Source organism: Eptatretus burgeri, chromosome 1, assembly GCF_056783735.1.
Source record: "Eptatretus burgeri isolate ZD-2024b chromosome 1, Ebu_testis_v1, whole genome shotgun sequence".
NCBI lineage: Eukaryota > Metazoa > Chordata > Myxini > Myxiniformes > Myxinidae > Eptatretus > Eptatretus burgeri.
In genome coordinates, this window is record NC_140961.1 from 95,506,587 (window position 1) to 95,533,617 (window position 27,031).

At 40.7% G+C, this 27,031-nt stretch overlaps 1 protein-coding gene across 1 annotated transcript in view; it reads right to left on the bottom strand.

Annotated features, from left to right (window-relative positions):
* Positions 1 to 27,031, bottom strand: part of LOC147034992 (uncharacterized) — a 178,339-nt gene that overhangs the window by 129,688 nt on the left and 21,620 nt on the right. The window contains exon 2 of the mRNA XM_085892171.1: positions 10,209 to 10,299. The gene's annotated coding sequence lies outside the window, so the exon portion shown is untranslated. The remainder of the gene's footprint in view (positions 1 to 10,208; positions 10,300 to 27,031) is intronic.

Genomic DNA, 27,031 nt, shown 5'->3' on the forward strand with positions numbered 1-27,031 from the left:
GGAGGCAGGGGGGGAGGGGGGGGGGGTGATGCGAATTCTTCATTTAAATGTGTATTGTATAGCGCCACCTCCAGGTTTTCCCTGGTGTTTCAAGCTTCTACCATTTACAGTTCAGTCTTCATGTCCACACATTTTCCAGTGCAATGAGTTGTTTTGAATTATAAGTAATAGGTATGTTTTTGCTTCATGTTCGTAACCCGGGTTTTTTTTGTTGTTGCCCATACAGAGCTGTCGGTTACCTATACACCACCCAAATAAAAGTATGCATCAGAGAAACATGTTGCATGCTTGGAACAAGATCGCCCATCGGGTGGGTACTCTGCGAGTAAACCTAATCACTTATCAAAGATGTACAAAACAATGCATTGGAAAAACTGAGAACATACTCTATGCACGCTTTAATAACACACGGTGAGAGATAAGAAATTTTCACTCCAATCAGGGAAAATCTCTACGTTAAACAAAACATTTTAATGCACCACATCACTCAATGGATGATATTCAAATCTCTGCCATAGAGTCAATTGCAAATCAGTAACACATCATGATCTTGAGACGATCCATGAGGCAAATCTTTTTGGATACACAAACTACAAGCAAAATCCCATCATTGTCTAAATGTTGACGACCAACATATATTTCAACTCGTTCATTCTAAAGTGCCTCAACTCATTCATTTAAATGCACTTAACTCATTTATTCACTTTTTCTGAATAAGATCCTGTTCACCTTCCTATTTTTCATATTGATAAATGCAGGCAGTGTGTATATGTATGTGTATGTATATGAATATGTGCATATATATGAATATGTGCATATATATATATATATATATATATATATATATATATATATATATATATATATATATATATATATATATATATATATATATATATATACACAAGGTGTGTTAAAAAAGTATCCAACCTTAATTTTTCGTGCGTAAACAAATGAAGCTAGGGAGGCGTGGTTTGGTGCACGTATGGAGGCGATCCTAATTTGTATGCGTGAATATTTTCCCACTTGCAGAAGCTGTCAGTTGCCGACAGACCGCTGATGAGTGAGGAAGTGCAAGTGAGAGCCGTCGGATTTTCGTTTTTGACAAAATGACGGATCACTGTGGTCTCATCGCCAGTGATCACTGTGCTGAAGAAGTTGGTATCGCTGTTCACAGTCTCCAGCATGTCCTGTGCGATCTCCAAACAGAGTTGCTTCTGCTCGATCGTTAGCAGCTTTGGCACGAACTTCGCTGCGATTCTCCTGAAGCCCAAATCCTCAGTCACAATGGAATGAACGGATCCAATGCTGACGCCCGCCTCGTCTGCAAGTTCTCTGATCGTGATTCGACGATCCTGCATCAGCAGGGTCCTCACTTGGTCAATGACGATCTCATTTCGGGATGTTGAGGGCCTACCAGAACGTGCTTCACTTTCCACTGATGTGCGACCATCTTTGAAGCGGTTGTATCACTCTTTTATCTGTGTGGTGCCCATTGCTTCATTCCCGAAGGCCTGTTGAATCTTGTGGATCATTTCCACTTGGGAATCGCCAAGCTTTACAGAAAATTTGATGCAGTAGCGTTGTTCAAGTTTTTCCGTCATTTTGTCAAAAACGAAAATCTGACGGCGCTCACTTCCACTTCCTCACTCATCGGCGGTCTGTCGGCGACTGACAGCTTCTGCAGGCGGGAAAATATTCACGCATACGAATTAGGATCGCCTCCATACGTGCACCAAACCACGCCTCCCGAGCTTCATTTGTTTACGCACGAAAAATTAAGGTTGGATACTTTTTGAACACACCTCGTATATATATATGTGTATATATATATATATATATATATATATATATATATATATATATATATATATATATATTCTTCTTCTTCTTACGGCTGCTCCCGTGAGGGGTCACCACAGCAGATCATCCGTTATGATCCGCATAATGATTTGGCACAGGTTTTACGCCAGATGCCCTTCCTGATGCAACCCTAGATGCCTCTTACGACACAGGGAAATGGTACACCTATTCAAACCGGGGCATACACAGTATATGTGTGTGTGTGTGTGTGTGTGTGTGTGTGTGTGTGTGTGTGTGTGTGTGTGTGTGTGTGTGTATATATATATATATATATATATATATATACATATATGTATATATATATATACATACATATACATACATATATATATATATATATATATATATATATATATATATATATATATATATATATATATATACATATATACATGTGCTCCCACTTTACACTCACTCTCATTGAAGAAGGTGAGAGCCATTAGACCACATACCAAAAAAAAAATACCTGTTGATCGTCCCCCATTTTTTGAACCCGCCTCCTATTTTTTAATGATTTGTTATTTTGTCAACCCTCCTGAAAAAAATCACACCGTGTATGAAGGAAGCGCTGCAGTGAAGTGGTTGCACCGCTTAAAAAGTAGCCCCATGGGTGACTGAGGGTTACTTCCCCTACAGGCTAAACAATCAATGCCAAACTAAACATAACACAAAAACTAAACAACACATGAAAAATAAAAAAACAACAAACTATGAACAAACGAGCAACACAGTGGGTTAGTTTTTATTCTTCATTTTTACGGATGGATGGAAGGAAGGACATACCAAATATTGAAGTGATTTGCACCATTTCAAAATCCACATCTTTGTGTACGACTCTTGCACGATTCTTTGAATCAATCATTTTCTGAATGTCGATACTAAGTTTTAATAACTTCTACCGAGCTTCTACCGAGTTGAACCAGGGAGCGCTGGAGAGTCCACATCCTAAAGGGGCTGTCACACCTTGACGATTTACGAAAAATTTGTCTAAAACGCTGGCACACGTCCAATACGTTATGGGTACATTATGTGTACGTTAAGGCCCGGTCACACCTTGACGTTTTAGCCAGCGATGGCAACGTATTAAAATGTATCTAAAACGCTGGCTCACGTTGAACTTTTGATGTTTTTTTTTAAAGATTCGGACGTATTCATAGCGACTTGGTCTTATGTATAACGCATTGGTAACGGACACAGAACGTTTCGTTGTGTTATAGATAACTTATACCAACGAATGCTGAACCTGTTGTCGGCCTACACAACCGATGCCCAACGATAGTCTAACTTAGGCATAGCTCGTTGCACGCATCGCCGACGATGTCCTGACGTAGCCTATTAAAAGGCTGACGCACAACGATTCGAATCATAACTGCCGTAGAAATGGAAGTGACAACATCGCGGTCACACCTTGACGATCTTGCCTGCGTATGCCGACCTAAGAAAAATGTGTCTAAAACGTTGGGGCACGTCAAATACGGTATGAGTAAGTTTGGTATACGTGAGTAGAACGCTAAAGTACGCTATCATACGTCGTAGTAAGTAGAGTACGTCAAGAAATTTTAAACATGTTCAAAATTTTACGACGTACTCGGCGTATGACACACGTTCCGCATGCGATGGGGATAGGTTGTACACACGATATGTGGACGCTTACACACGTCCACAAAGGCTACTTATAAGCTACTCATAAGTCGAAACACGTCGCGGTAATGTCTTTTTTACGCGAAACTTATTTCTAACTTATGTTTGACGTGCTTTGAACCAATTCTTTACGTAGTCCCAACACACATCGACGTATGTAGACGTATTCCAATGACGTCTTCCGGTCGACAAAAAAATAAATGAACGTGTTTCTAGCTTACAACTGCCATATAAAGACGTGTTCCCAGCGGTTTTGGGAATTGGTATATAAAAATGCTGCTCATAAAAGGGGAACCCAACAGTGTTTTCGAGTCCTTTTTGAGTCGATGTCCATGTCAGCAGTAACAGTATCAGTATCAGTATTAGTATTAGTATTAGTATTAGTATTAGTATTAGTAGTAGTTTGTTCATGTTGGCAGTAGTAGGTGAGTGTGAGGGGGAGGGTGTGGGTTATGATGGATCGTCCTTGCGTTTAACGATTTAACGATTTAAATGATAAACTCAACGATTTAAATAGCTGCATCTCCACTATTGAAAGTAGATGCTTGCGCTCAACAATTGGATTTTTTTTCCACACTCAACGACTTTTAAACGGTACCACTCAGCTAGTTTCATTGTTTACAATGAACGATTTAAATTTCTGTCACTCGCCTTTGTTTTTTGACGCTCGCGCTCGGAAATTTTAATTGTTTCTATTGAACGTGCTAAATCGCTCAAACCCCACTATTGAAAGTCGATGCTTGCGCTCAACAATTGGATTTTTTTTTTACACTCAACGACTTTTAAACGGTACCACTCAGCTATTTTCATTGTTTACAATGAACGATTTAAATTGCTGTCACTCGCCTTTGTTTTTTGACGCTGGGGTTTTGAAATTTGAAGCGTTTCTTCTGAACGTGTTAAAACGCTCAAACTCGACTATTTTAAATAGACGCTGCCGATGGACAATTGGAATCATAGCCAAGCTAGACATCGAAGTATGAACATCCTCTTCATGCCCAAGAAAAGTTTGAAGAATGCTGCAAATAAGTGTCCTGGCCGTGGCCGTGGACGCTGACGCAAGGACGATCCATTATACCGACGTCTTTCAGCCTATGAGTAACTTAAAAGTAACGTCTGTCGATGTGTGGCAACGATCGCGTAACGTGCCAACAACACGTTAATCATAGGTTAGAAATAAGTTTCGGGTACGCTAAACATTACCTCGGCGTGTCTCAACTTATGATTAACTTACAAGTAGCATGTGTTGACGTCTGTCAACGATCGCAGACCGTGCATACAACCTGTGGCCAGCGTAGCAGAACGTGTGAGTCATACGCCGGCATACGTCGTGAAATTTCAAGCATGAAAAAATTTGAGGACAACCAAAAAGTACAACGTTTAAAGCCAACGTACAACGACGTATGGCAGTGTTTTTCAGCGTGCTCTCAATGTAATCAAAAATTACCCATAACGTATTCAACGTGTGCCAGCGTTTTAGAAAAAAAATTCAAAAATCGGCATACGTTGGCTAAAACGTCAAGGTGTGACCGGGCCTTTAGCTGCACGCTGAAAAACACTACCATAGGTCGTATTACGCTGGTTTAAAACGTTGTACTTTTTGGTTGTCCAAAAAATTTTGCATGCTTGAAATTTTACGACGTACTCGGCGTTTGGCTCACACGTTCCGCTACACTGGCCATAAGTTGTAGGCACGTTATGCGATCGTTGACACACGTTAATTGTATGTTACTCATAAGTCGAAACACATAGAGGTAAGATTCGCGTACCCGAAACTTATTTCTAACCGATGAGAAACGTTTGTAAGCACGCTACACGAACGTTGTTCACACTTCGCAACACGCTACTTGAAAGTTCCTCATACGTCGAAACACATCAAAGTAATATTTAGGGTACCCATGACTTATTTATAACCTATGAATAACGTGCTTGGGAATTATTACGCTATGCATGCGCTTGACTATCGTTGGGCATAGGTTGTGGACGACTAAAACACGATAAACAATCGTTAGTATAACTTATCTATAAGTTATCGAAGCGTTCTGTGTTCATTAGGGCCCTGTCACACCTTGACGTTTTAGCCAGGAATGGCAACGTATAAAAATGCACGTAAAACGTTGGCGTACGCTGAAGTTTTGAGGTTTTTAAAAAAAGTTTTGGTCGTATTCATAACGTGTTGGTCGTATGCATCATGTATTCGTAACGGGCACAGAACGTTTCGTTGTGTTAAAGATAACTTATACCAAGGAATGCTTAGCCTGTTGTCGGCGTTCACAACCTATGCCCAACGATAGTTTAACTTAGTCATAGCGCGCTGCACGTATCGCCGACGAACTCGTGGCGTTCTCTGTTAAAAACCTGCCGCACGCCAATTTAAATCATAACCGCCTGAAAATTGGAAGTGTCAAGATCGCAGTCACACCTTCACGATTTAGCCAGCGTTTGCCGACTTTTGAAAAATGTGTCTAAAACGCTGGGATACGTCGAATACGGTATGGGCAAGTTGTGTATACGTTAGGAGCACGCTGAAAAACAATTAAGTACGCTGGCATATTACATGGTACATCTAGTACGTCGTGAAATTTCAAGCATGCTGAAAATTTTACGACGTACTCGACGTATGGCTCACAAGTTCCGCATACTAGTTGTCGGCACGCTCCGCGATCGTTTACACACGTCGGCCACACGTTACTTGTAAGTTACTCAGAAGTCGAAACACGTCGAGGTAATGTTTAGCATACCCGAAACTTAATTTTTAACGTACGAGTAACATGCTTTGAACCTATTAGTAGCGTGCTTTGAACCTATGTGTAACGTATCTCAAAAGTACATTGGCGTATGTAGACGAATTTGATTGACATCTTCCGGACGACCACAGAACTTACTGAACGTGTTTCTAACTTACAGCTACCGTATAATGGCGTATTGGCAGCGTTTAGGGGAATTGGTATATACAAATGGGCTTCACAAGAGGAACCCGTCAGTGTTCCAGACTCCATGTTGAGTAGATGTCAATGTCAGTAGCAGTAGCAGTAGTTCGAGAGAATTTCGTGATGTCGATGTTAGTAGTAGTAGTTGTAGTAGTAGTAGTAGTAGTAGTTCGAGAGAATTTAGTGATGTCGATGTTAGTTGTAGTAGTATTAGTAGTAGTAGTAGTAGTAGTAGCAGTTCGAGAGAATTTAGTGATGTTGATTTTGGTAGAAGTAGTAGTTCGAGAGAATTCAGTGATGTCGATGTTGGTAGTAGTAGTAGTTCGAGAGAATTTAGTGATGTCGATGTTAGTAGTAGTAGTAGTTCGAGAGAATTTAGTGATGTCGGTGTTGGTAGTAGTAGTAGTAGTTCGAGAGAATTTAGTGATGTCGATGTTAGTAGTAGTAGTAGTTCGAGAGAATTTAGTGAGGTCGATGTTAGTAGTGGTAGTAGTAGTAGTAGTTCGAGAGAATTTAGTGATGTCGATGTTGGTAGTAGTAGTAGTAGTAGTACTTTCAAGTAACGTGTTGCGAAGTATGAACAACGTTCGTGTAGCGTGCTTACAAAACGTTACTCATAGGTTAGAAATAAGTTTCGGATACGCGAATGTTACCTCTACGTGTTTCGACTTATGAGTAACATACAAGTAACGTGTTTGGACGTGTGTCAACGATCGCATAACGTGCCTACAACTTATGGCCAGCGTAGCGGAACGTGTGAGTCATATGCCGGCATACGTCGTAAAATTTCAAGCATGAAAAAATTTGAGGAAAACCCAAAAGTACAACGTTTAAAGCCAGCATACTACGACGTATGGCAGTGTTTTTCAGTGTGCTCTTAACGTATACAAAACGTACCCATAACGTATTCGACGTGTGCCAGCGTTTTAGACAAATTTTTCATAAATCGGCATACGCTGGCTAAATCGTCAATGTGTGACACGGCCTTTACTAGTACATTATGCATTTGTCAAAGTCGTTTTTAATACTTTACAAAGTAAAACAAAGAAATATTTCATCTTGGGAATGAGGAAAAAAAATTAGCCGAAAAGAACATCGAACAATGGTGCAAAGTAGTCTCCTATTCGTGGACGATAAGAGGATCCATCATCACCCACACCCTCCCCATCACGCTCACATACTACTACTGACATAGACATACTACTACTACCAATTCTACTACTACAACTACTACTATTGTTACTACTGTCACACACACCAACTACTACTAATAGTATTACTACTACTGATACTACTGGCATTGACATCTACTCAACATGGAGTCTGGAACAATGATGGGTTCCTCTTGTGAAGCCCTTTTGTATATACCAATTCCCCTTAACGCTGCCAATACACGGTAGATGTAAGTTAGAAACACGTTCAGTAAGTGCTGTGGTCGTCCGGAAGACATCAATCTAATTCGTCTACATACGACAATGTGCGTTTTAGATACGTTACAAATAGGTTCATAGCATGTTACTCAAAGGTGAGAAGCACGTTATACTTTGGTTCAAAGCATGCTACACATAGGTTAAACGCACGTTACTCAGAGGATCATAGCACGCGAGTCATTGGTTCAAGGCAAGTTACAAATAGGTTCAATAAACGTTACTCATAGGTTTCAAGCACGTTAAACATAGGTTCAGAGCATGCTACTCATAGGTTAAAAGGACGTTACCCATTGGTTGAAAATTAAGTTGCGGGTATGTTAAATATTACCTTGACGTGTTTCGACTTATGAGTAACCTACAAGTAACGTGTGTCCGTCGTGTGTAAACGATCGTGGACCGTGCCAGGAACATATGACAACGCATGCGGAACGTGTTAGCCATACGCCAAATACGTCGTAAAATTTTAAGCATGCTTGAAATTTCACGACGTATTACACATACCACGTAATATGACAGCGAACTTCATTGTTTTCCAGCCTACTCTTAACATATACACAACTTACCCATACCGTTTTTGACACATTTTTCATAGGCCGGCATACGCTGGCAAAATCGTCAAGGTTTGACTGCGATGTTGACACTTCAAATTCTCAGGCGGTTATGACTTAAATCGGCGTCCGGCAGGTTCTTAACAGGCTACGCCACGAGTTCGCCGGCGATATGTTTAGCGCGCTATGGCTAAGTTAAACTATCGTTTGGCATAGGTTGTGAACACCGACAACAGGCTAAGCATTCGTTGGTAAAAGTTATCAATAACACAATGAAACGTTCTGTGCCCGTTACTAATATGTTATGCATACGACCAACACGTTATGAATACGCCCAAAACTTAAAAAAAAAAAAAATCAAAATTTCAGCGTACGCCAGCGTTTTACATACATTGACATTGCTGGCTAAATCGTCCAGGTGTGACAGGGCCCTAAAGATGAAATCTGTGTTTTAAATGTTGACTGTATAGTATATCTATATAGAAAGATGGCTGAGCCAATAATTTTAATATATCATGAATTGTGGAGTTAAAAAAAAATATTTTGCCCGACAATTATATATTTGTTTAGAACTGTGGATTGTATTTTTAATAGGTTTAGCGAGTGTGTGCATGACGTGTCAGCGATATGACCCACATCATATTTGTTTGGAGATAGAAAACTGACATGTCTTGTATGTGACTCATGCAATATTTTTTGAGGGGAAGAAGAGTGGGGAGGTAAAAAAAAAACTGGCGTGATGGGGACTAATAGCTGGCAGTCAGTTTGAAAAAAAAAAATTAACAAATCTATAATCATAAGTGTGCGTGTGTTCTCCGTAACTCCAAAACCATGAAACCTCGCGGTTTGAAACTTTGCAAACATACCAAGGGAACCCCAAGTGAGTGCATGAGTGAAAATTGGGTGTTTGACTTAATTAAAACATCCTTTTTGAAGATAATTAACAGCTGTATTTAATTATATCCTTTATCTGGCACATCCTCAGACACCTCGCTCTTGATGGGATCTTAAGGCGTCCTTGGTTACCTCGCTGGGGACTTCATTCACCATTTTGTTCGGACTGCTCAACAATGGCTGTGGATCAATAAAGTACTCAAAATGGGTTTTTTTCACTTTCCTCGCTGATATCATTGAATGCCTGATCTTCATACCCACGGATTATTTGATACATCGCTTTTGCAAGTGATATAGTTTTCAAATTATGAGCTTAGAGAGATTTCATGCATGATATGCGATTTTCCACAATCTACTCTCACGGACTAATTCAAGGATATAATAAAATAGAAATATAATTTGAGCTTCGAGGATCGGAACATGGGGATTTAATAAGTCGAAATCTGGAGTGAAATCTGAAAATATTAAGAAATCGGCAATGTTTAGTTTTTTTGCCATTACCAATCAGCTTGCTCTTGCTTGCCAAGCCAGCCATTCCTCATCAATCATTTAATTGGAGTGCTCGCCTGAGTGCTTAAGCCACTTGCCGAGCACCCTACAGTTGATAGCGGTACAGTTCTTGTCCCGATCAGGATGTACGGTCAGCAGTTGCTACAAGGTAGACATACATGTGAGTAGATTGGTTATTTTATAAAAACCGGGTGTGCTGTACAAAGGTGATATGGTTTCTCTTTGTGAGTCTCAAAGCAAAATATATTTCATAATACCCGATTTCCGAGCCGTTTGCCTATTAATGTATTTTCTAAATTACAGAGCCAAATTTTTTCCACCCATCACACGACGATTGGCAGCACATCTCTTTGAAATGTACATAATGCAACATTGTTTTTTTTTTAGCTCACCTGGAACGTAGTTCTGGGGAACTTATGGGATGGCAGGTTCAATGTCCATCCATCTGTCCGTCCACAAATACTTTCAACTTCTTCTCTGAAACTACACATCAGATTTCGATGAAACTTTACCACAACGTTCATCACCATATGTGTAACAAAGTTTTTTTCATCAAATTAAAAAAAAAAAAAAATCAGGCCCTAAGGCAACGTGGGTTGCCCCTCAAAATAGGTATTTGTTTCCTTCTCAGAAATGGCATGTACAATTCTGTTGAAACATAATTGGAACCTTCATCACCCATGATGTACCAAAGTTGTTCATGGAATTAGAAAAATCTGGGTCTGGGGAGGGGGTTACCCCCCAAAATATGTATTTGCTTTCTTCTCCGAAACCACAGACACAATTTCAATGAAACTTGATCATAACCTTCACCCATGTCAACAGTGGGCCAAGCATTCAAAATGTGTCTAGTTTTTGAATTTCGTGACCCACCTTTGGTATCTACCTGAAATTTAGCATAGATTTAGATAAAAAAAATCACTTAGAAAGAATTCACAACTCGTCAGTGCAAAAAGTTACACATTAATTAGTTACTAGCATAACCCGCGCTCTGCGTGACATGTTGGGGTGGGTGTGTTTGAGAAAGGAACTGATGCAGAGTATCAGTAGTAATTTTACTTTAATGCAGTAAGTGGAATACGATTTCACTGTTTCAGAACCATTTTATTTACTTTTTTTGTACCATGCACCTCATATGGTCTTTGAGATAATGTAAGCCGAATATCACGTTACTCGAGCGCAGAACAAAGTCGAAGATAGCGCGACACAAAACCACAAACTTGGAAATAATATATAAGATGCTAATTAGCAAAATCTATAGCACCATCTTGTGTCCATTCTGAGATAGCTGTGTATGACTCTGGGAATTCTGATGTCTATGTATTCATCAGGAGACTACATGAATGTGGGTGATATGGGCCTGGGTCTCTGGGTCTGTCTGTCTGTGTCTTACACTCTCACACACACACACACACACACACACACACACACACACACACACACACACACACACACACACACACACACACACACACACGTATAAATAAAGTAATATGCAAAAACAGTAATTGTAAATAGTAATGCCACTAATTGTTGATCTACAGACCTCATTCATCGGCACAAAAGCTGAACATGCAAGTCAGGAAGACATACACTGGACTGGCATACCGAAATCAAACACAGTGTATCATAATATCATCCATCAGCAAACTAATCATCAGTCATTCTTCGTTCAATCATTGATACATAAATCTATCACACACCACAGCTGAAATTATTTACGCAACACTTTTTTTTTTATAATTAATATGTATATAATATCTCCATTATATATTTTAAGGAGTGGCAAGATCATTTCAATTTCAGTTTCCACAGGTGAGTATATTGTGCGCCGATTGCTTACAATTGGAGAGTTGGAATTCTTCATAGTATTTCTTCAGCACCAAGGTGGATTACATGAAATGTTTAGATTTACTTAATATATGTAAATGTACTGATGATCAAAGTTTCTTGAAAACTATTGTCAAAAATTAGTGAACGGAAGAAAGGAGATCCTACCTTCCAGATACGTCACATTCATCATCATCATGATGATCATCACGGGGCGTGGCATCGGGGGCTACAGCAGCTGCAATCCCCACATCGAGCCTGTGCTGGCTGTGGTGTACTTGTAGCGCCTTGACAGCAACCTTACTTTTGGGGCTTCCTTCCACATTAATCCACTTTGCAGCACATTCCTGAAATTCCTTGATGCTTTTCTCACAAAATGGAATTACTTTGCTGTGGGTGTTGATGACATGCATAAAACAGAACCCCGAAGAACTACCTTCAGAATCTTTGGCAGCACGAGCATCAGATGACATCTACGCCACCATGACAGCTCGTGAGTTTACAGCTTGCCTGAAACGAAGCGCGTGATTGTTTGATGAGTGTGGCGCTGTCTGTCAAAAGTGCTTTGATTGGATGATGTTTCGAGGAATATTGTCACAATTTCGGGTGTTTTTTTCCTTCGGGTGTTTTTTCCACAGTTTGAAAAAATGTGCAAGTTTTGTGCTTGAGGAGTTTCAGATATGATTTATATAATATTTTGATACAATATATTATAAATACAAGGAGATACACGAGGTAGGTCACAAAACTAAACAAAACGGGAGCTCGGCCCACGGTCTAGTGATATTCCAAAGCTTGTTCACACCATGAAAATAATCGAGATCTATGGGGGTGTACAGAGGGGTTGCCCCCAAAAAGAGGTGTTTACTTTCTTTCTTCTTTTTTTAACACTGTCGAGACTCGTATGAGAGCTAACACACACAACATATAAGGGGAGCAGGAGACAAGAGGGGAAGGAGAGGGAAGGAACAGTGTGGAACAGAGACATAAGGAGATCTGTGGAAGGGAGAGGGATGGGGCAGGGTACATGGGGTAAACAAGATGGACACTACAGGGACTGTCAGGAAGGAAAACAGGGAATTTGAAGGAGGTGGGTTTGGGGTGGATTAGCGGGGGTAGAAAAGATTGTGGTTTTGGATGGGGGAAGATGAGAGAGAAGAGAGAAGAGAGAAGAGAGAAGAGAGAAGAGAGAAGAGAGAAGAGAGAAGTTGGGAGGGAGGTGATGGATTCTGGGGCCGATGTGATGCCCAGTTTATTGTCCATCTGAGAGAGGACACACACAGTGATGAATCATCCGGCCTGTGAAACACCGGGAGGACAGTTTCGAGCTGGGTTGGGATTCAAATCCAGGCTACACAGAGTGAGCATGCGTACCTCTCGGCTTTCCTGCCGTGATGTGGCGATTCTTTACTGCAGAACTGATTTTTTTTTCTCATTGTGATTATATAATTTATTTTGCCTTCCTACCTCCAGTGTAGAACCACGGTATTCCAATTGAATGTTGAAGAATGTGCTCAGTGGCTTGGTGCATTCTTCAACATACCATGCAATGCACGAAACGTTTGATGAAACTTTTGAAAGCAAAACGTATAATTTTTATTTGTATTTATTTATGCCAAAGTGACAGGTCATATAATGAAAGAACAAAAACAGGAAACGTCATGGAAAAGAAAATTTTACTTTTTCAGTGAGGCAGCCACCGTCTGTTGCACCGTAGAACAACACGTGGCCAATGCAGGCAAGTAGCCCTGAACTTTGTTCAAGTCGATCTATATGCAGTATTCAGTGACAGTGCGAATATTGTAGAGCACCGATTTAAGCACTCCAATGAAATGGTTGAGAAGAAACTGCTCCCTTGGCATGCAATTTGCAATCACCGACCGTGATATTAAACATACATCTCCCGAAGACACACAAAATGTCAAATATGTCTGAATTTGACAAATGAACACGATTCCACTTGTAAGTTCTTGTAAGTTTGACATATGATTTATTGTAATGGAACTACTTGTAAGTTCGATTCTAGAGGTTAAACTTTGTAATTCTCCTTAATTTAAAAGATACTCATGGTGATCGCATATGCGGAAATGAACTAAAGCAACGAACGCTGACGTCTCTGGGCGTTTATAAGCATTGCAATGCACACAGCAATTCGGAGCTCTGACGAACAGGCATTCGATACAATGAGTGAGGAAAGTGGAAAAAAACAACTATCGTTTAGAAATCATTGTGGCCTGTTATAAGTCAGAGCAAGGTTGAGAAGGCCAAAAACACATGGCGGCTTCAGACCCCAGCGAGGTTACCTAGGAAACGCCTTAAAACCCCAGAGAGCGAGGTGGCCGATGGTCTCCTGATGAAGGATATAATTAAATAAGGCCGTTAATTGTCTTCAAAAGGGGTGTTTTAATTAACACAAACACCCAATTTTCACTCTTTCACTTCCTTGGAGTTTTCTGAGTATGCATGCAAAGTTTCAGGCAGCCAGGTTTTATAGTTTTGGAGTTATGGAGGACACACACACACACACACACACACACACACACACACACTTATTGGTATTGGTACATAAATGACAACAAAAAGAGGAAATAAACTTCAAGAAAAAGTTATCATTTTGTCTTCAAGAACACATACAAGCAAAATGTGTTCAACATTTTGAAGAATAATAATTATACAACTTAAAAATGTGACATTCTCAATTTTAGAGTGGTATTACTCTGTAGTTGCTAAATGCAGAAATTCAGATTTAATCAAAACATTAAATAATGACAGGGTTCGATATTTGATGAAATATTTAGCTCTTTTAGAAATCCAGAAATCTTATTGTTTACACATTAAACGAAAATAATTGCAGATGTGGTGTTATTTAGAAATCCACATAAAATATAAATATATATATATATATATATATATATATATATATATATATATATATATATATATATATATTACAACCTGTGGGGTTAAAGTGATGAAGGCTCAATGATTGATAGGGATATTGAGGATAAAGATAAATAATGTGAAAAGGAGGAATGTCAAGATGAAGGAGAAGAGGAAGAAGTTTCTGGCCGTGATGATGACATTTATAGTCCGTGAAAAAAACAATATCAGGAGAAAAGGCAGGAGTTGAAAGAGGAGCTCGGCAGAAATTTTGACATGATTAAAAAACTATAACAGGAAAGAATAATTCTAAAAAGGAGTTTACCCTAAGTGAATTTCTTTAAAACAAAAAATTTGGGGGATAAACTTTTGAAAGCAAAACGTCTTGCTTTCTTGGAGAGCTGGAATTCTTGCCTGAATTAAAAACATACAACAGGCTGACAGGTGATCAACCCCAAATCAAAAAACAGACTCACATCAAACAAATGACAAAATTGAGTTTTTTTGCAAGGAAACCTCTTTGCCTCTTTGCAGGGTAGGTGGTTGGGAAGAAAAAAAAGAAAAAAAAGAAAAAAAAGAAAGAAAAAAAAAGAGTACTTTGAAAAATTCAAAATGGTTTCTAAAGGCCCAGTCACACCTTGACGTTTTAGCCAGGAATGGCAACGTATAAAAATGCACGTAAAACGTTGGCGTACGCTGAAGTTTTGAGGTTTTTTAAAAAAGTTTTGATCGTATTCATAACGTGTTGGTCGTATGCATAACGTATTAGTAACGGGCACAGAACGTTTCGTTGTGTTAAAGATAACTTATACCAACGAATGCTTCGCCTGTTATCGGCGTTCACAACCTATGCCCAACGATAGTTTAACTTAGTCATAACGCGCTGCACGTATTGCCGACGAACTCGTGGCGTTCTCTGTTAAAAACCTGCTGCACGCAGATTTAAATCATAACCGCCTGAAAATTGGAAGTGTCAACATCGCAGTCACACCTTGATGATTTAGCCAGCGTATGCCGACCTATGAAAAATGTGTCTAAAACGCTGGGACACGTCGAATACGGTATGGGTAAGTTGTGTATACATTAGCAGCACGATGAAAAACAATGAAGTACGCTGGCATATTACGTGGTACGTCTCGTACGTCGTGAAAATTTCAAGCATGCTGAAAATTTTACGACGTACTCGACGTATGGTTCACAAGTTCCGCATACGCTGGCATAAGTTCTCGGCACGCTGCGCAATCGTTTACACACGTTACTTGTAAGTTACTCATAAGTCAAAGCACGTCGAGGTAATGTTTAGCATAAGGCCCGGTCACACCTTGACGTTTTAGCCAGCGATGGCAACGTATTAAAATGTATGTAAAACGCTGGCTGACGTTGAACTTTTGATGTTTTTTTTTTAAGATTCGGACGTATTCATAACGAGTTGGTCGTATGCATAACATATTAGTAATGGACACAGAACGTTTCGTTGTGTTATAGATAACTTATACCAACGAATGCTGAACCTGTTGTTGGCCTACACAACCGATGCCCAACGATAGTCTAACTTCGGCATAGCGCGTTGCACACATCGCCGACGATGTCGTGACGTAGCCTATTAAAAGGCTGACGCACAACGATTCGAATCATAACTGCCGTAGAAATGGAAGTGACAACATCGCGGTCACACCTTGGCGATCTTGCCAGCGTATGCCGACCTAAGAAAAATGTGTCTAAAACGTTGGGGGCACGTCAAATACGGTATGAGTAAGTTTGGTATACGTGAGTAGAATGCTAAAGTACGCTATCATACGTCGTAGTAAGTAGAGTACGTCAATAAATTTTAAACATGTTCAAAATTTTACGACGTACTCGGCGTATGACACACGTTCCGCATGCGATGGGGATAAGTTTTATACACGATATGTGGACGCTTACACACGTCCACAAAGGCTACTTATAAGCTACTCATAAGTCGAAACACGTCGCGGTAATGTCTTTTTTACGCGAAACTTATTTCTAACTTATGTTTGACGTGCTTTGAACCAATTCTTTACGTAGTCCCAACACACATCGACGTATGTAGACGTATTGCAATGACGTCTTCCGGTCGACAAAAAAAAAATGAACGTGTTTCTAGGTTACAACTGCCATATAAAGATGTGTTCCCAGCGGTTTTGGGAATTGGTATATAAAAATGCTGCTCATAAAAGGGGAACCCATCAGTGTTTTCGAGTTCCTTTTTAAGTCGATGTCCATGTCAGCAGTAACAGTATCATTATCAGTATCAGTATCAGTATTAGTATTAGTATTAGTAGTAGTACTAGTTTGTTCATGTTGGCAGTAGTAGGTGAGTGTGAGGGGGAGGGTGTGGGTTATGATGGATCGTCCTTGCGTCCGCGTGTCCACGGGTAGGTTCACAGGCTGCCACTCAACGATTTAAATGGCTGCATCTCCACTATTGAAAGTAGACGCTTGCGCTCAACAATTGGATTTTTTTCCACTCAACGACTTTTAAACGGTACCACTCAGCTAGTTTCATTGTTTACAATGAACGATTTAAATTGCTGTCACTCGCCTTTGTTTTTTGACGCTCGAGCTCGGAAATTTTAATCGTTTCTATTGAACATGCTAAATCGCTCAAACCCCACTATTGAAAGTCGACGCTTGCGCTCAACAATTCGATTTTTTTTGACACTCAACGACTTTTAAACGGTACCACTCAACTATTTTCATTGTTTACAATGAACGATTTAAATCGCTGTCACTCGTCTTTGTTTTTTGACGCTGGGGTTTGGAAATTTGAAGCGTTTCTTCTGAACGTGTTAAAACGCTCAAACTCGACTATTTTAAATAGACGCTGCCGATGGACAATTAGAATCATAGCCAAGCTAGACATCAAAGTGTGAACATCCTCGTCATGCCGAAGAAAAGTTTGAAGAATGCTGCAAATAAGTGTCCTGGCCGTGGACGCTGACGCAAGGACGATCCATTATACCGACGTCTTTCAGCCTATGAGTAACTTAAAAGTAACGTCTGTCGATGTGTGGCAACGATCGCGTAACGTGCCAACAACATGTTAATCATAGGTTAGAAATAAGTTTCGGGTACGCTAAACATTACCTCGGCGTGTCTCAACTTATGATTAACTTACAAGTAGCATGTGTTGACGTCTGTCAACGATCGCAGACCGTGCATACAACTTGTGGCCAGCGTAGCGGAACATGTGAGTCATATGCCGGCATACGTCGTGAAATTTCAAGCATGAAAAAATTTGAGGACAACCGAAAAGTACAACGACATATGGCAGTGTTTTTCAGCGTGCTCTCGATGTTATCAAAACTTACCCATAACGTATTCAACGTGTGCCAGCGTTTTAGAAAAAAAATTCAAAAATCGGCATACGTTGGCTAAAACGTCAAGGTGTGACCGGGCCTATAGCCAAAACTTAATTTTTAACCTACGAGTAACGTGTTTTGAACCTATTAGTAGCGTGCTTTGAACCTATGAGTAGCGTGCTTTGAACCTATGTGTAACGTATCTCAAACGTACATTGGCGTATGTAGACAAATTTGATTGACATCTTCCGGACGATCACAGAACTTACTGAACGTGTTTATAACTTACAGCTTCCGTATAATGGCGTTTTGGCAGCGTTTAGGGGAATTGGTATATACAAATGGGCTTCACAAGAGGAACCAGTCAGTGTTCCAGACTCCATGTTGAGTAGATGTCAATGTCAGTAGCAGTGGCAGTAGCAGTAGCAGTAGTAGTAGTTCGAGAGAATTTAGTGATGTCGATGTTATTAGTAGTAGTAGTTCGAGAGAATTTAGTGATGCCGATGTTGGTAGTAGTAGTAGTAGTAGTAGTAGTAGTAGTAGTAGTAGTAGTAGTAGTAGTAGTAGTACTTTCAAGAACGTGTTGCAAAGTGTGAACAACGTTCGTGTAGCGTGCTTACAAAACGTTACTCATATGTTAGAAATAAGTTTCGGGTACGCTAAACATTACCTCGACGTGTTTCGACTTATGAGTAACTCACAAGTAACGTGTCTCAACTTGTGTCAACGATCGCATAATGTGCCGACAACTTATGGCCAGCGTAGCGGAACGTGTGAGTCATATGCCGGCATACGTCGTAAAATTTCAAGCATGAAAAAATTCGAGGAAAACCCAAAAGTTCAACGTTTAAAGCCAACGTACAACGACGTATGGCAGTGTTTTTCAGCGTGCTCTCAATGTTATCAAAACTTACCCATTATGTATTCGACGTATACCAGCGTTTTAGACAAATTTTCCAAAAATCGGCATAAGCTGGCTAAAACGTTAAGGTGTGACTGGGCCTTAACAAAGAAGAAGCAAAGAGGTTGACTGAAGAGTTTAAAGAAAATGTAGAAACATTCATGTTGTGATGGAACTTTAAGTAGAGTATAATTTATCATAAATAATGGAATGAAACATTCAGGAACTTTTTGAATTAACTTTATGTGAATATTTTAAAGTAAAGTCAGGGACGATTCGTTCTGGAGGAAAAGGTTAAAGATTGACAAGTGACATTTAAAAAATTGTTCAAATATTTGACACAGTTTGCTGGACTTGTAAATTGTATGATTTTAACGGAGAATAAATTTTCAGTCAATTTTATGCACACTAATTACTTAAACTTTCTGAGACAAAAAATAATTATCTTTAAAATAAAATTATCTGTGTTTTTTATTTGGGTATGTTTAATGTCATGACTATTTGGCTGTGTAGCTATTTGATGAAGTTTTTATAACTACTTCAATAAGTAATTATGAAGTTAATATGTTTATGTAGTTAATGGTTTATGTGCTCATATTGTCTTGGGGTCATAATGGGAAACTGTGTTCAAACTCTCATTATTATACCACTGTACTCGGCATTAACCAAAACGAGCAGGTGTTGGCTTAAAGGTGTACAGATTATCAGCGGCCTGATGTCACTCAGTGTGTTCATAAGTATTAGTGTATCATATTTTGGGCCATGGCTGACATAGAGCATTGGGCTCTGAAAGCACCATTCAATGTAAAAGGAAAATAAGAGTTGTGTCATTGGCACAGTAAGGTAATTATAGCAAGAGAGGTGCTGGTATGCTAACTCCACTCTACCTCCAATCTCCCCTCCCCATCTCTTCTCTCTTTGGGAGGTCCATGTGAAGTCCCCAGGCCCACGCTGTTCGCTGCTGACCTTTACGGAAAAGCCTCTGTGAGCCCTGTGCTAAAACTTGCGGTTACCACCTCGACCATTGCCTACTCGTCATTAATCAGCTCGTACCGGGTTCAATGGATTATATATTATTATTGTCGCCCTGATTTACAGTGTATGTATAATGCAAAGCCAACGAGATGTTGTTATAGCATTTTAAGTACAAGATCGGGGTCCAAGTCACATTTTTGACACATGACTGAACAATAATCTCTCAATTATCATCATTATACGATAATGGATCTATGGTATGTATATATGTTTGTATGTATGTATGCAGGAAAAATCTAGGGATTGTATTTTTCACAAGTTAAAATGAGTACATGACTTTTTGGGGGAAACTTAAGCTAGAATTCAATTGCAAAGATATATGTGCACACAAAATAATTCAATTTGAAACTAAACAAATGGAAGAGAGGCACTCAGGAATGAAAGAAGAACTGAAGGATGTCATATGTTACTTGACAGTATGTTCCCAAATGAAAATCATGAAGACTGGATATACTTTGCTGTCACTGTTGATCACGGAGAAAGGAATGATTATTATGAACCCGACTTTCCATGATTAAATCGAACTTGAGGAGAACAGTACTTTAGTGTTTTTACTACCTGTCATACATGGGAACTTCAGCTAGTTATCTATATATAATGGTGCAAGTATATGTGATTATGTATTGTCGCGGGGATGGCTGGCCCAGGTTAACCTCACCACCCAAGTTGTGGTGACAGGCAGTCAACACCGCCAGCCCCCGGAATGGTCGAGCGGTTCCTTATTAATAGGAGGTGGACACGTTGATCCTCGGAGATTTTAACATGTGCTCGAAGGGCATGGGGCACAATGGTGGAGGGCGGAGGAGCATGGGGAATGAAACTGATGCAAAGAGGGTTTATCCTCAAACCCCACTACAAATACACGAATACTGTTTCTTAAAATAAACACATTTAATGAACAAAAACAATTATTTACAAAAGAAAATAATTCAAAAGGTAATACATCCACCACACTTTGTGCAGAGCATTGGTGCTGTCTAAGCAGTCTTGTGAGCTATTGGGCACAATCCTGGACAGGTTGCCACTCATTTTGCCAACTTCATTAGGATGACAGGCAGAATCAACCCCACCTGGAATTAATTCAACAGCCATGTGAGATTTTAACTCAGGATCCTTGGATCCCAACCCCACCACCCTAACCATTAAGCCAACACCAAGCATAAAAGGTAATGATAATAAAGTAAATAAATCCTACAGTCAAGGCACCTCCTCACACAGACTCAAATACAGACAAAGGGAATGCAAAATAAATAGAAAAACCCTTCCTTTCAAGTATACTTGTACTTAGCTTGGCCCAGAGCTGGCTGGTCCTTGTGGAACTTGGAATTGAGAGGTTCTCTCGTAGTGGGAAAAACACATGCCAGGCAACCCACAAACAGTACTTCACATCAAGGCTCAAAGCCCCAGTGTAACAGCTCTGTGCATTCCGATCGTCCTCACTGAGAGCAAAAGGTCAGCGTCTTACTTCAACACGTGAGCAAAGTTGCCTAAACATGAATTCAATGGCCATGTCATCCTCCTCGGTGTGCTCATGCTCTGCTCTCTCCTCTCCAAATAATGTGCCTCGTGCCTCCACTCTGATCATGGCTCTCCACAAAATGCAAAAGCCGACTGAATCCGATGCCTCTCAAAATGTCTCGCCTTCTGATCACAGCTCTCCCACAATGTGTAAGCCAACCTCTTCTTCCTCTTCAAAATGCATAACCTGCCTTCCTTTGACTTGGATCACGCCAATCTATATCCTCCGCCTCCGGGGCATGGCCTGCAGGACCCTAAAGACCCTTAGGAACCATAACACTTTGAAGACCCAAAAGCCACCAAAGACAGAAAAGACCCTGAAGATCACGAAGGCCCTTAAAGACCCAAAATACCCTGAAGACTCTTTAAGACCCAAAAGTTCTAACAGACTCGAAATAGCAAAAAGACTGAAAAGATCCCGAAGACCCAAAAATAACGGAAAGACCCAGAAAACTCAAAGTCCTCAACTATCCCAAACCCCAAGTACTCAATCCCCTTTCCAACCCAAAGTCCTCAATCCCCCCTCATTCCCAATGCCTCAATCTCCCTCTTCCAATTCCATGCATCCTCACCCCCAACTCTCTGTCCTCCCCTCCCCATTTCTTGCCGTTCTTAACAACGTTGCACAATGATACACAGGGAACGTTGGTGCATGAGAAGGCCATTCAGCCTATTCATGCTTGCATTGTTCCTGTCCCCATTTGTTATGAACAATTATAAAAGTGAATGAAGATGGAATGTTAAAATCACAATCACTTTCCCCCTTTCTTCCCTTATCCTTACAATAAAATAATTCATGAACCGGTGTTTGTGCGTTTGTTGTTTGTTACGCAACTACTCCTACAGCTGTGGGCCAATTACATCCAGACTTGCTACATAGGATCAGCATGACCCCAATTAGTGTATCGGGGTGTTTTTATCTTTTTCGGTAGTCTTGGGGGTGGTGGGGGGGATCAAATCTCGATGTAAATGTGTATTGTGTAGCGCCGCCTCTAGGTGGGGGAGGGTATTACAAGTCTCCACCATTTCCAGTACAGTATTCCTGTCCTGTCTCCACATTTTCCAGTGCAGTTGGGTGTTTTGAATTCTAAGCAGAAGGTTGCATTTGCTTCATGCATGTAACCCGGGTTATTACTTACGAAATCTAAAGATTTCGTAAGTATATTGATGACTTCCGTCCTTTGTTTGTGTGTGTTTGTTTGTAGGCACGATAACTCGCGAACGGAAGAAGCTACCAATGTCAAATTACACCACTTGATTCAGGAGGGTGATGGCTAGCGCTGATTAGATTTTGGTCAAAATTGGTCAAAGGTCAAGGTCACAGTGAGGTCAAACATAATTCCATAAATTCATGTGGAGAAATGGAGTATTTTTGCTTCGGTCGACGTTACGAGTTCGTTTTAACTTCGATTTTAATTTTGTCTTCGGTTTTTTGCGATCGCTTTGGACGCTTAACACTCGGTTGTTGAAATTCTGGTAAAAATCGGATGTTTTGGAGACGTTTTAAGATTGTATAAAAAATATTTCACTCGCCGCATCACGGCTCGTCACGTGGTGCAGCGCGCTCGAGCAGACGCAGCGTTGAGTCACGTAAAGGTTTTGCGTGTGCACGCTGACGGTGTTTTCGATAAAGATGGTGTTCAAAAGTCATTTTTTTTATCCCAATTAAGGTTATCATCGCATGCCTGACTCGCTAAGCCATCGGATTATGTAAAGATTGTTGGTGGATGGCCGAATATTACGGTTTTGTGACTATGATAAAACAATATTAAATAATTGCGTGGAGAAATGGAGATTTTTGCTTCGGTCGACGTTACGAGTTCGTTTTAACTCGGATCGCAATTCTGTTTTCACTTTTGGTAACGGTTAAGTATGCTTAACACTTGGTTGTCGAAATTCTGGTAAAAATCGGATGTTTTATGAGATTTATGTCAGGTGTCGTACCTGAGGCTTAACTGAAGATTATGCTAATGAGGGGGATTGTAACACACAGCATTACGCGCTCGTTTTAAGTCAATTTCAATCCTGTGTTCAATTTTGGTAACAATTAAGTATGCTTAACACTCAGTTGTCGAAATTCTGGTAAAAATCGGATGTTTTATGAGAGGTTTGGTACAGAATCATCGTAGAAACTTCTGGTTTGCGTCGCTACCTTCTCTAGAGACAGCTTTTATTAGACAAGGTCAGAGGTCAAGTTGACGATTTTGTAAGTAGCAGTCTCTGACTGCTTGTTTTTTTTACCTATACAAAGATGTCAGTTGTCAATACACCACCCAAATAAAGGTATGCACCACAAGAACATATTGTATGCTTGGAACGAGATTGCCCATAAGGCCTTAGCTATTTTATAACTTGGTTTAAACAGTTCTTCAGCTAAAATGTAGGGTCGGTAGGTCGAAATATAATTTCAATTTTTAGAAATTATATATTTTTATGATTTGTTTTCGGATGTTCCATGGAAAAGACAAGGGTAGGTGGGGGGGGGGAATAAATATAAATCCCGGACCAGGAGGATCTAAGAAGACATTGAAGATGGAAGACCATTCAAATGCAGGATGCCCATGTTCACTGTATCATCTGATGTGAAAAACATTAAAGAAGGATTAAAACTTGTTTTTACAATATAGTCTGGCATGTTTTTCTTATAGAAACCTGTTGGATCATCAAACAAATGGAAACGATGCTGAGAAAATTACTGTCCAAGTCGTACATGTGTGCGTGCACACCAGTGCATCGTGCTGGATATGATTTTAAAAAGGTGTCTACTAGGAGTCAACACGCTCAAAACGGTCAATCAGAGCCATAACCAGCTCTTACTTTTCAGCGGGCATCTGATCGTACCGTCTCCCCATCCCCATGAGCACATCAAAGGCTGATTTCTGGTCCGTTGAAGGCTGGACATCAGCATCTCGCAGGGAAACTTTGATGTACTTGGCACCAAAATCTTTCAATACGAACAACGGTGTACAACTTTCGACGGAAACAAAATCTGCACGATCGAGAGTCGCCTGCGAATCATCCCTGCTGCTGCACTGAATTGATGCAATCATTCGGCCAGAATATTCGTCGTCAAGATGTTGCGTGATTAAATCACCAATACAGTCACTCAAATTTATACCACTCACATACTTCTTTTTTTTTTTTGTATACCTTGGTCAAGGCTCGTATGAGAGCAAACACACAACTCACAGCAAGGAGGCATGAGACAAGAGGGGCGGGAGTGGAAGGGACAAAACAGTGGGGAACAGACACATTAGGTGAACTGTGGAAGGGAGAGGGATGGGGATGGGACGGGGAACATGGCGAAGAGAAGATGGACATTTCAGGGACTTTCAGGAAGGAAAGCAGGAGAAATGAAGGAAGTGGGCTTGGGTGGATTATCGGGGGTAGAAAAGATCGAGGATTTGGATGGGGGAAGATAAGAGGTGGTGGTGAACAGCTGTTTTGAAAGCCTGGAGGGAAGAATGGGAAAGAATAGAGTGAGGAAGTTTATTCCAAAGGCGGGAAAAAGAGGAATGAAAGAGTGAAGATGAGCAGTGATTCGTGATTTTGGTAGTTTTACCAGAAGGGGGTTGTTGGCGGACCTTGAGCGCCCTGTGGAAATGTGGTGGGGACAAATCGCAGAGAGAGCAGGGGGGGCAAGGCTGGAGAGGAGTCGGTAGAAGACAGAAAGACCACCGACCAACCTGCGGTGATTGAGTGAGAGGCCCAAAGACTCAGCTTCATTGCGGGAGATGCCGATGATCTTAAATGCCCTGGTTTCGACAGCGTTAAGCCGAGAAAGGTGGGAGGCAGGAGCACCAGCCCAGAGGGGAGAGCAGTACTCCATCAGGCTACGGACAAAAGCTTTGTAAGTGGTCAGGAGCTCAAGAGGGCCGAGGAAGGACTTAGCACGACGGAGGATTCCCAGTCGGCGACTGGCTTTTGAGGCGAGGTTGGAAATGTGACTTTCCCAGGAAAGGTCATGGCAGATAGTGAGACCTAGAAGCTTGAAAGAAAAGACTTCTTCCAGAGGATTGTTGAGAAAGTGGATGGGGGGTTTTGTAAACGGTCCTTTCGAAGAGACATAGTGAGAGTGTGAGATTTGTCTGGATTGAAAGACATGTTCCACGTGTTGGACCAGTTTGTGATTTTATCCAGATCTGCAGTGAGCGAAGAAGCTGCTGCTTGCCGGTCTGAGGGATGACAGATGGTACGGCAGAGGGTGGAGTCGTCGGCAAAGAGAAATAGAGGATTTTCCAGAGAGTCCGAGAGATCATTGATGAAAACCAGAAAAAGAACAGGGCCCAGAACGCTACCTTGAGGAACTCCAGCCTGCACAGGAAGAGGGGATGAAAGAACTCCATTTAGGGCCACACGTTGACTGCGACAGGAGAGGAAGTCTGCGAGCCATGAGTGGAGATGGCCTTGAATACCATGGGAAGAGAGTTTGGTGAGTAGGGCAGGGTGCCAGACTGTGTCAAAAGCACGTGATGTGTCCAGGGATACGGCTCGGATTTCCTGTCTGGCATTGAGGACCTCCATCCATTGATGGGAGAGCAGAAGCAGCATATCCAGGGTAAAGTGACCTGGTCTGAAACCAAATTGATGATTGGAAATCAAGCCTTAATTCTTAACAATCACTTTCGCCCCAGAAACCACAGTCAATCTGAACCACGCTGGCCACTGCTCAGACGCCATGACCGAAGACTACTGCGCAGTTTGGTTAAAGGTGACTCGGCATTTTGGTGCGGGCGCGCGAAATTATAATTTGAAAATAAATAGCGACGTTTACATTTCGGGTTTTGAAACTTTTGCACCTTCGGCAGAAAATTAAAAAAATATAAAAGGTTAAAAATGTGTTTTATATTTATATTTCATTTCGGCAAATATATGGTCAGCAGATCCGTAAACCAAGTTATAAAATAACTAAGGCCTAAGATGGGTTCTCTGCAATAATAATAATAATACGAGTTCCCTTATAAGGACCTTCGATACAGGAGGAGGTCATGAGGGCCATGAAGGCCTGAACTATTGGGTGGTCGCTCGACTACCCTTCGTCTCAGGTTTTCCATCTGTCTGTTTGTCTGTCTGTTTGTTTGTATGTAATGGACAGCTCTGAAGGCCAGAGAAGTCAACCAATTTTGATGAAACTTGACTGGTAGGTTCATACCAGGATCTAGTCGTATGCTTTTGAGTACCGTTGCTATGGACGCCACCGTTGCCAAGCAACAGGACTTTGAAATTTTTTTCGAAAATCCGAAAAAAAAAAAAAAAAAAAATCGCCTTCCGCGCTTTTATGCGCACTATAATCAACCTCTTTGTCAAAAATTTTCAGCTCGATCCGTCAAAAAAACTGTATGACTCGTATGCAATTATATTACTATATGCTTTCACACCAACATTTGCATTGGGATTCCCTAACGTAGTGTCCGGGAATCGAACACAAATGATGAATGGACAGTTGCTCGTCATGTTCCTATATGGAACAACAAACGGCAAAAATGCCATCTGATGTGTTCTCTTATCTACATATTTCAAATTCGCCTTAGTCTAGCGACCACCCATATCGCCTACCGGCTTGTTACCAACTTATGATGTCTTTGGTGTGAGGAATTGACTGAATTATATTTTCTTCTTCGCTCTTCTTTCAAGAATCAGCACATTTATAGGGAAACTGAAGTCATATTTTGAAATCCGAGAGAAACCAGATCTGATCAGAATGAAATATTTCCCTTGAAAATTCACC